Here is a 15,572-nt window from a genome sequence, read left to right as displayed (position 1 = left end):
CCAGATAGTGCAAACTAGTATAGTATGCCAAACCCCAACCAACATTATTCCTGAAAACCCTTAGGAGTGCACTGGTCTCCATCTAGTCTCTATAAAAGTTTATCTTAGTAAGTTTATTTTTTCAGAAATTTAAGGCCTCCAGTTTGATCCTATGCCAGATGAGCCCTGAACCCAGAGGAACCAGTCTCTCCAAGGACATTAACCAGTTTCATTCCTCTGTGCTATAAGGTCAATACCCCTTTCCAGCATAAAGAAGTTAAAATGGCCATTGCCCAGGTATCCCTAAATATTGAGAGAAAGATGAAATGAGAGGGAGGAGATGTAACTGAGAAATTAGTATTTAACTAATGACTGTGACTGACACAGTATATAGGTATTTCTTTTTAGTGTCTAGTGTTTTAGAATATCCAGAAAGAAACACCTGAAGTTGTTGAGCTGTAATGCAGTAGCCTTGATCTTTGATAATGATTGCATAACTATATAGCAAAGAAGAGCTGACTTGGGGGAGAAACAGGAAGAATTTGACTCCAGACATATAAAGATGAAGATTAGGAGCTGAGGTCATTTGATAATGCAAAAAAAAAAAAGATGCAGAATTATGACATGACATGACTGCCACAGAATGAAATAAGCCACTATGAAATAAGCCAATCTAATTTTGTATTCTATAGTGAGAAATTTCCTGGTTTGACCTATTTTGAAACCATAATTTTGAGCCACAAAAGTCCAAGTATCACATATCTCTATTTAGAATATAGAAATATTCTTTAAACCATAACTTTTGGGAGGTTAAAAAACAAGTTAACAGAAAATGATTGAAATGTCACCATAAACTGAAGAAAATACACAATTTACTATAGAGTTAGCCTAAGATTAATTATGTACACAAATGATGCATGTTACAATTCTGTTATCAGTTTTTAGCTTGAACTCATAGTATTTGGTAAAGATTCTAAAGGAAGTCCCTGGCAAAACCATGGATATTTTCCATTCTCATCTGAATTCCTAGTTTTGAGTGGTTCAGAATTTTTTATTCTCTCTGGTCCAACCTGGTCAGCACTAGGGTTCCTGTATTAGGGGCCTTGGTTCCATGTTTGTTTTATTCACTTGTTTAACTTTTAGCTGCCCATTTGTATCCATGTCATTTCCAAGGAAGGTTTATTTTCTTCAAATATTTTTGCAAAAAGTATATTGCAATTTATTGGCTAGGAGGGTAAAAACAAGACTGTGAATATATTATTACATCTGTCTTAGAGATGCCCAAGATAATTTAGCTGTCAAATTGCAGTACTGGGCCCAAAGCCCAAATCCTCGTGTTCCAGATATGGACCCTCATCCATTGGCCATTTTATTTCCTCCATACTCTTCCCAAGAAGCATCAACTGATCTTGCCATTGAAATAATTCATTTCAATAGGAAATAGGGATAAAATCATTCCTCTTTGTGTGATGTCTGAGGAATAAATTTCAAGTTGGAAATTTAAAAAAATTAAAATATAGAAGAATTCCATCACTGCAAAAAATTACATTGTACCCAACTGTAGTCAATACCTTCCCCAACCTCTGGTCCCTGACACCAATTCTGTGTTTTTCTGTCTCTATACTTTTGCCTTTTCCAAAATGTCCTATGAAAAGGAATCATACATTAAAAAAAAAAATCAATTGGCTATAGATATGATGGTCTATTTCTGAGCCCTCAATTAAATTCCATTGATCAATATGTCTATTTTTATGCCAGTACCATGCTGTTTTGACAACTGTGGCTTTATAATATGCTTTAAACTCAGGAAGCATGAGTTCACCTACTCCATTTTTCTTTTTCAAGATGTTTTTGGCTAGTGAGGTCCCTTTGTCTTCCAAATAAATTTGATAATTTGCTTTTCCATTTCTTCAAAGTAGGCTGTTTGGATTTTAATTGGTATTGCATTGAATCTGTAGATCAATTTGGGTAGAATTAACATATTAACAATATTTAGCCTTCCCATACATGAACAAAGAATTTATTTCTATTTATTTAAGTCTTCTTTGATTTCTTTTAGAAATGTTTTGTAGTTACCTGTGTATGGGTGCTTTACATCTTTGGTTAAGTTTATTCCTAGATATTTCTTGTTTTAGTTGCTATTGTGAATGGAATCTTTTCCTAATTATCTCTTGTATAGAAGTGCTATTGATTTTGCTTATTGGTCTTGTATCCTGCCACTTCAAAGATCTCATTTATTAACTCTAGTAGATTTGCCCTAGTTTTATTGGGACTTTCTAAATACAGGATCATGTCCTCTGCAAATGGTGCAAGTTTTATTTCTTGATTTCCAATTTGGGTGACTTTTATTTCTTTTTCTTGCCTAATTAATCTAGTTAGGCCTTCTAGCACAAGGTTGACTAACAGTGATGACAGTGGGCATCTTTGTCTTGTTCCTAATCTTAGTAGGAAAACTTTTAGCCTCTCACCATTGAGTATGATGTTAGCTGTAGGTTTTTCACACATGTTGTCATGTGGAGGAAGTTTCCTTTCATATCTTAACTTGTGAAGTGTTTTTACCAAGAAAGGATGGTGGATTTTGTCAAATGTCTTTTCTGCATTGATTGAGATGATCATGTGGTTTTTCTCTTCTGATTTATTGATTGGTGTATTACATTAATTGATTTTCTTGCATTGAACTACCCTTGCATCCCTGAGATAAAACACACTTGGTAATGGTGTGTAATTCTTTTAATGTACTTTTGGATTTGACTTGCTGGAGTTTTCTTGAGGATTTTTTCCATCTGTATTAATTACAGGTGGTTTTCTTTCCTTGTAGTATCTTTATCAAGCTTTTGTATTAGGGTGGTGCTGGCTTCATAGAATGAGTTTGGTATTTTCCCTCTTCTTTAATTTTTTGGAAGATTTTGAGCACAATTGTTAATTCTTAAAGTTCTTGGGAAAGTTCACCTGGGAAACTGTCTGTTCCTAGGCTTTTCTTTGTTAGGAGGTCTTTGGTGAATGATTCAATCTCTTTTTTGTGATGGTTTGTTGGGATCTTCTATTTCTTCTCATGTTAGTGTAAGTTTTTTGTGTGTGTTTCTAGGACATTTGTCCATTTCATCTTAGTTATCCAATTTGTTGCCACAGTTGTTCGTAGTATCCTCTTTGTGAATTTTCCAGGTCTCTGGCTGTTATTTATTTCCAACTTCATTCAATTATGATCATAGAAAGTGTTTTGTATAATTTCAATCTTAAATTTATTAAGACTTAACTTTGTGCCCAACACACATGCTCTCTCTCACCATTGAGTATGATGTTACCTGTGGATTTTCATACATGTCCTTTATCATCTTGAGGAAGTTTTCTTCAATTCTTATGTTTTAAGTGTTGTCACAAAGAAAGGATGCTGATATTTTTCAAATGCCTTTTCTGTGTCAATCAAGATGATCATGTGGTTTTTCCCTTTTAATTTTTTTATGCGGTGTGATACATTAATTGGTTTCCTTGTGTTTAACCAACCTTGCATCCCTGAGATAAACCCACTTGATCATGGTGTACAATTCTTTTAATGTGCTGTTGGATTCTGTTTGCAAACATTTTGTTGAGGATTTCTGCATCTATAGTCATTAGAGAGATTCATTTGAACTTTTCTTTTCTTTTGGTGTCTTTATCCAGCTTTTGTATTAGGGTAATCTTAGCTTCATAGAAAGAATTAGGTAGTTTTCCATCTTCTTCAATTTTTGGAAGATTTTGAGCAGGAATGTTATTAACTCTTCTTGGAATGCTTGGTAAAACTCACCTGTGAAGTTCTCTGGTGCTGGGCTCTTCTTTGTTGGTAGGTTTTTGATGACTGATTTGATCTCTTTACTTATGACTGTTTTGTTGAAGCCTTCTAATTCTTCTCAAGTCAATGTAGTTTGTTTGTGTATTTGTAGGAAGCTGTCCATTTTATCTCAGTTGTCTATGTTGTAGGCATACAGTTGTTCATTGCTGTAGGCATACAGTTATGATCATTTTTATTTCTTTGGGGTCATGGTAATGTGTCCCCTCTCATTTCTGATTTTATTTATTTGCAGTTTCTCCCTTTGTCTTTGTCAGTCTAGCTAAGGGTTTCTCTATTTTATTGATCTTATCAAATTAACTTTTGGTTTTATTGACTATTTCTTTTTATTCTCCATTTCATTAATTTCTGCTCTAATCTTTGTTATTTCTTTCATTCTTCTTTCCTTGAATTAGTTTTCTGTTCTTTTTCCAGTTTCTCCAGGTGTTCAGTTAGGTCATTGATTTTACAGTTTCTCCCTTTTTAATGTAGGCATTTAGGGCTATAAATTTCCTCACAGCACTGTCTTTGCTGCATCGCAAATGTTCTGATATGTTGTGTTCTTGTTTTCATTCATCTCAAGATATTTACTGATTCCTCTTGCAATTTTTTCTTCGACCCACTGATTGTTTAAGTACATGTTGTTCAACTTCTATATATTTGTGTGTTTTCCTGTTCTCCATTTGTTATTGATTTCCAGCTTCATTTCATTATGATCAGAGTAAGTACTTTGTATAATTTCAAACTTTTAAATTTATTGAGACCTGTTTTGTGCCCCAGCACATGGTCTATCCTTGAGAATTTTCCATGAGCACTTAAAAGAAATGTGTATCCTTCTGTTTTGGGGTGTGATGTTCTATATACATCTCTTAGGTCCAGTTCATTTATCATATTATTTAGATTCTCTGTTTCATTATTGATCCTCTGTTTAGTTGTTCTATCTATTGGAGAGAGTGGTGTGTTGAAGTCCCCCATATAATGGTAGAGTCATCTATTACTCCCTTCAATTTTCCCAGTGTTTGCCTCAAGAACTTTGGAGCATCTTGATTAGGCACATAGATATTTATGATTGTTTATTTCTTCTTGTTGAATTGCCCCTTTTATTACTATATGGTGTCCTTCTTTGTCTGTTACAACATTTTTGCAATTGGAGATGTTAACTGCATTACTTTGCTGCTGCAATTCCCAATTATATTAGAGGCCCTCCTTCTAAGAAGATGCTTATCTTCAAAATTCAAAGTCTATGTAAATGGACATGCAGCCGCTTAAACCAATCTTTTGTGCATCTTATCTTGGTGCTATTAAAAGTGACATTATCCTTTGCATCACAAACACACAAGTGAATACAAAGCAAAAAGTATCACAGTGTCATGATCTTCAAAACTGAGAAAACAGCTCAGTAATGTTGACTACCATTATCCTGTGTCAGCCCTCTTCAACTAGAGAGAAATTAGAGGACATGCTTATGAACTTTTTAATGGGATCTTTTCCCACCATTTGGGCCTTGGAATAGTCCTGGGAACTGGAGTTCTACTTGTCACAATTTTTTCCTGGAAAAACTATCATATATGCTTCTAACTACTTATTCCACTTTTTCCTCAGTCCTCAGTGCACATACCTGCTAAGATTATATTTTTCCCTCTCCATCCCCTTTATACCTATTAAAAAGTTACATAACCAGTAAAGTACATCTCACAGCAAGGATAAATCTTGTCCTCCATATTTCTATGGGCCTTGTCTTATACAACTTTTATAATATTTGTCACATACATACCTATAATGCAAAAAGACCCTAATTTCTCTGTATGCATTAACCTTAAGTGATATACCGACTAGCAATATGCTAACCACTAGGGAGTGCAAACTCTGAGCTGAATTCAGTGGATGCAGGGAACTCAGAAGAGTAAAATTCACAAGTTCTTTTACACCACACAAATCAGGGACACATCATAGAACTTTAGTTTGCTATGAGAAAATTAATAATTTATTTCAATTAAAACAAGCTTTTCTGCTTGCCACTTTCTACTGGGATTAGAGTATAAATTGATAATAAATGTGATAGGGCATCATACTGGGAAAGATTCAGGGTATTTCAATAAAGCTCATCTAGAATATCATGGCCTAAGTTTCTGCCTATAGACAACAAATGTCCTCATCTGCCCTCTCTATGCAATGGACAGTTCTTGGCATTGCTTTCAAACAACAGAGAGAATCAATGTCATTAATTTTTCTCAAGGATGGAATATTATCAATTTTTTTAAAGGTGAATATATCATTTTGGAAGAAAAAACTATAAAAACATATACAAATATTTTACTAATTTTATGAATCTTTTAATCAACAGTACAATTGAAAAACTTAGAGTTAATTGTTGACATTAAATTTAAAAATCACTTGTATTCATAATCTCTTATCACCATATATATAATCAAAAGTTTTTCTGTGAGAAAGGAAGAAATATTTACTCTGAAAATGACATCATTATATTGTTTTCCAGTCCTGTTATTTAAAAGGGTAAACTCATCAATTAATCATCTGTTTTGCTTAGGATACAAGATACTGGATGACCTGCTTGGCTGAGAATATGGTATAATTTATTTATAAATATAAAGCTCTAAACTAAGGGAAATATTTACATTTATTCAGATTGTCATTAATTTAACATATCTACTAAAGTTTTCAGTTGTTTACCCTTATATGATCTTAATGACATAAAGTTTTAATTTTAGCATTTTATATAGTTTAAAGAGATAAGTGACCTCTAAATGGCTTACTGAAAATTCTGAAATAGCTATACATTTTAATACGATATATTTGGAACTTACTGCCAGTATAAAAATAACTATATGATGGAAAATGTATTTCTTCTTGATTGTATATGTGACTGAAAATGCAAATAAATTCTACAAGATTTCATGAAAGCTGGAAAAGTTTGTTAAATTAAAAATAAAGTGATTCGTATTGATATGGTTTTTAAATTAATTTTATTGTATTTTGAATCAGTTTTATTGTACTTTGAGAAGAGCTGTTTGTGTTAGCTTTAACCTCAGCCTGTTCACTGTAGTTAGAATTCAGCCATAAATTTGAGCTGAGCCCTGCATACACTCAGACACCTCCTTTGGTTTCTGAGGCTGGCCACCTATTGCACACAAGACAACTGCCACTCAATAGCTAGTCCTCTCCTTTCCTTTCAAGGCCCATTGCATTTTGAAATCAACTGGAATCAAACTCATGTTGGTCTTGTGGTACATTCTGTATATACCACACAATTAACATTGTACCTCCAAGCATATTAAGAGCTCTCTTTGCCATGTATTAAATTTTAGATATCTACTTGAACTGTATGTAGAAATAGCATGCCTAGAACTCAGGGGGTAATTCTGGTCTGAAAATATAAGATTAGATGTTAACAATCTATAATTCAGTATGTTTTTCCATAGTGCTGAGTGAAATCCCACAGCTAGGGAAAAGAATGTTTACATATCACTTGTGGACTTGCATGGAAACAATATTACCCAAGATTATTCACCTGAAGAGAGTTTTAGGATGCGATTACTTCTAGAAATTGCATAGCAAAGGAATAAACAAGGAATGATGAGTTGCCAAGAGAACAAATTCTCTATCAATCCTAGTGCAGAAAAGACAAGGAGACTAAATAACATGCTTAGAGTCCAATAAGAACTTGAAATGTGGAAATGTCACATGGCAGGTGATAGGTTCATAGGGACACAGGTACTGCCACAGATATGAGGTCAAAGCAGAGAGGGAGCAAGTAATATATTACCTGATTTCTCTCTTCTTGTTCTGCTGATTTATAGCTCTCTCCTTCAACTGAATCTCACCAAAGCAAGTAGTGAAAAGTCCTGGGTGACACAATCTTCATTAGTCAGTGTCCTGCAGCATAAACCAGAATAGAAAAAGGCTGAGAATAGACTTGTCTTTGTGTCACTCATGTAGCTGTTCAGATAAAGAAGCTCTCATCACCACAAACCAAATACCAAGGTCCATAAGACATGGCAAGTTTTCAGTTCTTCAAGTCCTGGTCTCTAGAGTCAAGAGGCTGAGTTGATAATTTTACTGATTTATTCTATCAACATTCTATTTGCTCTTTAAACTCTGGCAGCAACTCTACTGTTCAGAGTTCTCTAAGTGGCAGAATGACCCAACTTATTCATTCAAAATCCTTCTGATGATATGCCATTTATTTATTTTTTCTTCATTTTTTTGAGATTGTTCAGATACCATACAATTATCCAAAGATCCAAAGTGTACAATCACCTGCCCCTGGGTACCCTCATACAGATGTGCATCCATCACCACACTTAATTTTTGTTCAATTTTTAGAAACTTTTCATTACTCCAGACAAGAAATAAAGTGAAAGATGAAAAAAGAAAAAAGGAAAAGGAAACTCTAATCCTCCCCTATCCCTAACTAACCCCCCTCAATTGTTGACTCCTAGTATTGGTATAGTACATTTGTTACTGTTTATGAAAAAATGTTGAAATACTACTAACTGTAGTATATAGTTTGTAATAGGTATATAGTTCTTCCCTATATGCCCCTCTATTATTAACTTCTAATTGTATTGTCATACATTTGTTCTGGTTCATGGAAGCGATTTCTAGTATTTCTACAGTTGATCATGGACATTGCCCACCAGAGGATTCAGTTTTATACATTCCCATCTTTTGACCTCCAACTTTCCTTCTGGTATCATATATGACTCTGAGCTTCCCCTTTCCACCTCATTTACACACCATTCGATACTGTTAGTTATTCTCACATCTTGCTACCAACACTCCTATTCATTTCCAAACATTTAAGTTCATCCTAGTTGAACATTCTGCTCATACTAAGCAACCACTCCCCATTCTTAAACCTCATCCTATATCTTGGTACCTTATATTTCATGTCTATATGTTTACATGTTATAATTAATTCCTATCAGTGAGACCCTACCATAATTGTCCTAATGTGTCTGGCTTATTTCACTCAGTATATTGCCCTCGAGGTTTTGTCATCAACCCATTTTTTTTTTTTAATATGGTTTTGTTCACTCACCATACATTCCACCCCAAGAAAATAATCGATGGTTCTCTGCATGGTCATTTTTTATTTTATGTGTTCACCACCTTCACCACTATCTATATAAGGGCATCTACATTTCTTCCACAAGGCAGGAGGGAGAGTCAAAGAAGGTACAGAGGCAAAAGAAAGAGGAAAAAAAAAAAATGACAGCTAGGAAGCAGCAAAAGGAAAAATAACCTTAAATTGCATCCCTCCCCCAATGCCTCCCCATTTTTAACACCTTGCAAGGTTGACATTTGCTTGTTCTCCCTCATAAAAGAACATATTTGTACATTTTATCACAATTGTTGAATACTCTAGATTTCACCAAGTTACACAGTCCCAGTCTTTCTCTTTCCTCCTTTCTTGTGGTGTCTCACATGCTCCCCACCTTCCTCTCTCATCCATATTCATAGTTATCTTTGTTCAGTGTACTTACATTGTTGTGCTACCATCTCCCCAAATTGTGTTCCAAACCACACACTTCTGTCTTCTATCACCCTGTAGTGCTCCCTTTAGTATTTCCTGTAGGGCAGGTGTCTTGTTCACAAAGTCTTTCATTGTCTGTTTGTCAGAAAATATTTTGAGCTCTCTCTCATATTGGAAGGATGGCTTTGCTGGATATAGGATTCTTGGTTGGTGGTTTTGCTCTTTCAGTATCTTAAATATATCACACCACTTCCTTCTTGCCTCCATGGTTTCTGCTGAGAGATCCGCACATAGTCTTATTAAGCTTCCTTTGTATGTAATGGATCGCTTTTCTCTTGCTACTTTCAGGATTCTCTCTTTGTCTTTGACATTTGATAATCTGATTATTAAGTGTCTTGGCATAGGCCTATTCATATCTCTTCTGTTTGGAGTACGCTGTGCTTCTTGGATCTGTAATTTTATGTCTTTCATAAGAGATGGGAAATTTTCATTAATTATTTCCTCCATTATTGCTTCTGCCCCCTTTCCCTTCTCTTCTCCTTCTGGGACACCAATGATACGTACATTATTGTACTTTGTTTCATCCTTGAGTTCCCGGAGACATTGCTCATATTTTTTCATTCTTTTCTCCATCTGCTCCTTTGCGTGTAGGCTTTCAGGTGTTTTGTTCTCCAGTTCCTGAGTGTTTTCTTCTGTCTCTTGAGATCTGCTCTTGTATGTTTCCATTGTGTCTTTCATCTCTTGTGTTGTGCCTTTCATTTCCATAGATTCTACTAGTTGTTTTTTGAACTTTTGATTTCTGCCGTATATATGCCCAGTGTTTCCTTTACAGCCTCTATCTCTTTTGCAATATCTTCTCTAAACTTTTTGATTCGATTTAGCATTAGTTTAAAGTCCTGTATCTCAGTTGAGGTGTACGTTTGTTCCTCTGACTGGGCCATAACTTTGTTTTTCTTAGTGTAGGTTGTAATTTTCTGTTGTCTAGGCATGGTTTCCTTGGTTATCCAAATCAGGTTTTCCCAGACCAGAACAGGCTCAGGTCCCAGAGGGAAGAAATATTCAGTATCTGGTTTCCCTGTGGGTGTGTCTTAGAAAATTGCTCCACCCTTTGATGCCTCAGGTCACTGTGCTTTTCTGCCCAGCAGGTGATGCCTGTTAGCCTATAATTCTTGACTGGTGTGAGGAGGTATGACCATGTTCCCCCAGGCTCTGGGGTCTGGTTCTGAATGGAAAGGGCCCCACCCCTTTCCTCCTAGAGAAGACAGACCCCCCAGGTGGAGGTCATTAGCATTTCAGTGGTCTTGCTCTCTGCTTGTGCTGTCTCCGCCCTTCCCCGAGTCACACCCCTGGAAACTGAATATGAGTGGGGCTTTCTCCACTGAACCGAAAAAGAAATAGATAGTCCCCTTCAGAACCAGTCCAAGGTGACCCTCTGGCTCTCCAAGGTCAGTCATCACCCAAAGCCTCTGTCTGTTTTTTGGAGATGCGTACCTGTAGTGAGCAGTTCACACTCGCTACTTAAAACCCCAGTTGGAGCTCAGCTGAGCTATATTCGCTTGTTGGGAGAGAGCTTCTCTCTGGCACCACGAGGCTTTGCAGCTCAGGCTATGGGGGAGGGTGTCTCACGACTTGGATCCACAGGTTTTACTTAGAGATTTTATGCTGTATTCTCGGGCATTCCTCCCAATTCAGGTTGGTGTATGATGAGTGGATGGTCTCGTTTGTCCCCTCGCAGTTATTCTAGATTATTTACTAGTTGTTTCTGGTTTTTGTAGTTGTTCCAGGGGGACTACTTAGCTTCCACTCCTCTCTATGCTGCCATCTTGCCCTGCCTCCTGTCATTTATTTTTTTTTTTTGCTACACTTCTTATCTTAATAATTGAGCAACAGTTTATTAACAGGTGCTTTTGTAATTTGCTGTATGCTAGAGATAGTTTGTCTATAATATAGTGGCAGGAACCTAGTTTAATTTTGGTATTTTAGATCAATTGCCCATAAAAGATGGTAACTGCTTTGATGAAGTTCTGCTGCAGTGGGGAACAAAATACTCAAGAACAAACAAATTCTAATCCAAGTAAATCACAGCCATGCTCCCAGATGAAATCATTTCTCTCTTAACTAAAGATTGTAGTGATGAACAAAATACACACATACACACATATATGATAAATAGAATATATATATCATAATATACAGGATATATATTTTCTATATATTGATAAAAGTTGAAAAAATACAATAGCAGGCTGTTCATATATTTCACCCTAAAAGAGAATGTGAATGGTCAATGACATGGTTACCTGATTGGTTAAAACACTGATTACAACTTTGCTTTGTGGATGATTTTGACCATATTTCTGACCTGTAGGTTCCTTCCCACATAGTATATCAAGAGGTCTGACATTTCAATTTTATTAACAATTGAGTCCCGGTTTTATTTATCCAACAGCTGGCTGATAATGCCATGATTAGGGCTTATACTGATGTATTATCTTTGAACTTGTGGACAAAGTTACCTTCTTTCTAATTAGCCTGATTCAATGTTAAAGATATTTTTGTTTGTTTGATCTAAAAACATGTGAAATAGGCCTCTAAATCTTTCCATCAGATAGTCAAAATCTTGCCTTTCTTTGCTCTCTAAGCTTGCTCCTCTCTAAGCAGATTTTGAAATTTTCCTTCCATTGATGTGCTATTATTTCAAAAGACATTAAAGGATATTTGCACAAGACCAAGCTAGTTTCTTCAGATAGGAAAGGAGGGTCTGCTGCTCTTCTTAAAGGAAGCTCAAGGATTTTAGGTTTTCTCCATGTCTGTGATCACCTAATTGAAGTTTCCTAAGTCTAAAGCCTCCATTCGTTTCCATCACTGCCATAATATAAGCTAAGTGAAATTTGTGAGCTTTTGCATTTAACAGACTTATGATTGACCACCACAAATAGATTTGAAGTCGCACTCTTAGTTATGATTTTCCTTCAGCTATATGTCATAAGAGATATTTTACAAGTTCGATAGAGGTTTTATTACTCTCCATGAGTTGTGAGTTGATGGCTCTAAGATAATCTTTTCATTTATACTTTTGTGTGTTCCAGCTTAGCAGCAGTCATCTCTTCTTGACTTCCACTGGAACCAAAATAATCATATAAAGCTCCCATTACTAGCCCCCTCAGTATTTCATAACACTTTGTAATCAAAGATAATTTGAGGAATTATGATACCACTGGACTAAACAGATGACTACTGTCTTATTTTCCTCAATAAAGAAGGCACCCCTGAGTGAGTGAAATATAAGAACAATCTCAGACTCTAATTATAGGGGTTTCTTTCTCAAAGCAAGTTAAATACCAAAATAGAATAAGTGAGATTCTTTGCGGATAACAAATTCACTCCCAATGTTCCAAATAGGAAGATGGTAATTAAGGGAATACTTATACAGTTCCTGACAGTGTTGAGGGAACAGGAAGAAATGGTACAACACCCAGAGATGAGCAACTGGGAGAGACATTACTATTAGGCTAAGAGATGAGGGGAAGAAGTAGTATTCCCAGAGATTAGTGACAACTGGCCTGTGGAGGAGGGACTAAATGGCAAGAAATAGAAGAGTAATTGCCTAAAACAAGGTCTTGAGCCAAGAGAGGAAAAATGATGAAATACCATTCTATTAACATTGGCTAAATCTCCACAAGAACCAGATAGCAAAAGAGTTCAGTTGATACAGTTTACAAATGTAAGCCAGCTGAGACAAAACACCAGAGCAAAGAAGGGAGGAAGATAAACCTGGGAACACAATTGAAAAATAACAAGGACATTCCAGGATCACCATTGAGACAATTTGTACAATCCCTTTTGTATACACCCTAAAGTTGACTATGAGTAGTACAATGGAGAAATATCATGGGGAGACTCCCAGCTCCACCTTCATAGTCCATAGCTGGACTAGGAGTCAAGAGGACCCTTATGGGAAGGATGAAAAACCTAATGCTTTCCCCTTTCTTTGACTTCTGGCTCCTGCAATATGACGATCAGTTATGGGATCAGTTTTAAAGTGACGCATTGGGTAAGAGATTCTACTTTTCTTTCTAAACTAGTTACGAAAGTGTAAGAAAAATCTAGCATGATGAAAGAAATCCCTTTTGAAAATTCTGTCTACACTGTAAAACTCTACGAGGGATGCCAATGAACTCATCATTAATAACTAATTGTGGGATTGGAGGCAAGAAATATTTTGCTGTAGTTATTCTTACTTCAATGTCATCTAAACATTTCTGTATGATACCTTGCTTATTCTTAATAGATGGTTGTCAAAACAAAAAAAATACACAAATAAATGTTGTATAATGAAGACATTTTGTTTGTCACATACAAACTCAGTACACTGAGTTTTCATACAGAATGAGATTATACCTATAATGTTTATTGTGTAAGTGACAACAGCAATGAACTGAAATGTGAACTATATTAACAATGAGATTGAATTTGGTACATTTTTAATTTGCACGAACGTTACAGAACAACTTTTGAGAATTTTTGAGACTCACTGATTATTACTCTCAATTTTAAATCATTCCTCTTAGAACAGTGTACTTGCCCTTCTTAGACCTCTCTAAATTATGGATAAAATTAAAGAACATATTACATGGGTTGTTTCACCATGGCTGGTCATACAGAAGAATTTGCTAGGATGCTTTTGGAAGAGTGTTGTAAAAAGTCCTGAAAAATTAAGTGAGCACGTTAAAAATCTTTGCAGCTTGAGGGATTAAAAAACAGTAATTTTTTTTGCTTCATTGGTTTACTTATTCTACCTATGTTAAATTGGTTTCCATTGCTACAAAAGAGTGGTTTTGCTTGGCATTTTCACACACCCACCTGCCATCTTAATTCATCAATTCAGGCAGACATCCATTCCAACATCTTTAAAAATTATGCAGAGATATAACATAACAAAGAAAAGCTCATATTAGAAATTTAGAGTGTTACCTAATTTAACTCAATGATTTTTAAAATGATAAATTGTTTCACAGATTCAATAGCAAAGGAATCCACTTAAACAATTCTTAGCTTTAGATATGATTTGGATTTACACTACATTGATGTCACAGTAAATAATTTACAGTAAATAGTAAGTGCTACCTGCTTGCCAGGATTATGTCAGGCACAATGGATTTCAGTTAAATGTGACAGGGATCTGGACCTCAAGTCCGTGTTCAGAGATAAATGAAAGAGACAGAATTATAACATTACTACTGTGAATCCTTTGGTACATGGGGATTATGAATAAAGCTCTCATGGAGGACAAAACTTGAAGGCAAGACAAAACAGAAACATCACTAGAGAAAAATAGGGAAATTTTCCAATAAGCAAGAGTGTGTACGGACAGCAACAGCCATCCTTGTGCTGCAGGGGTTTTCTTAATATAGTAAAGTATTGCAATATTATATCCTCTGATGAAAAGATTGGGATGGCTCTCCATTTCTTCAGTAATGAGGTTTTACCAGCTTAAGACCACTGATTAACCCTGTCTTTTCACCCTAATCTCCCATTATTATATATTTAATATATATTATATATATTTACTTCTGGTTTCCTAATTTCCATCTTTCTTGTTCTGCTTAATCCTTTACTTTCAATAATACTGAACTAAAATGTCATTCTGTCTAAAATCTACCAAAGTTCATTACTAATATCCTTAAGATCTGAGAGGATCTTCATTTCACAGTCCATAAACAATGTTGGATTGCATTATAGCACAAAATAGCAAATAATTTAAAATAATATAGTAAACTTTCCTGTTTCTAAATATCTCTGAACAAAAGGCATCAGATTTTGCATGCTACAGTATGTTTTTTACACTGCCCTCTGCCTTTTGTCATGCTTTTAGGCATCTCCCTTTTGACTTGGGTGCCATTGAAAGATAAATATCTGTCCATTCTGTTTTCTGGCATACTAAATTGAGATCTCAGCAGCCACTACTCCAAAGAAGATTCTGGGGCCAAATTTGCATATCTAAGAAGTCCTTAAGCTGCTTTATGAAACAGAGATCTATCTTTAGTGGCACAAAGCACATCTAAAACTTGAAAACTTTCATGTTTTTTTTCCTTTACCATAATCTAGCTTGATTTCATTTTGAGTGCTTTTTAATATAAATAATGTCATACCTCTTAATAGAGACTTTTTTGTTGGTTTATGATTCTAAGATAAGAGACTTCCTTTCTCCTTCTTACCTTGTTTTACTACCCAAAATATTTAGGGAGAATTACCTAGTTTTATCTTACCTAGTTTTCCTCCCCAAAATATTTA

The sequence above is a fragment of the Choloepus didactylus genome, chromosome 3 (genome assembly GCF_015220235.1).
Source record: "Choloepus didactylus isolate mChoDid1 chromosome 3, mChoDid1.pri, whole genome shotgun sequence".
Lineage (NCBI taxonomy): Eukaryota > Metazoa > Chordata > Mammalia > Pilosa > Megalonychidae > Choloepus > Choloepus didactylus.
The sequence above is the reverse complement of the archived record's forward strand: the minus strand, read 5'-3'. Positions refer to the sequence as shown.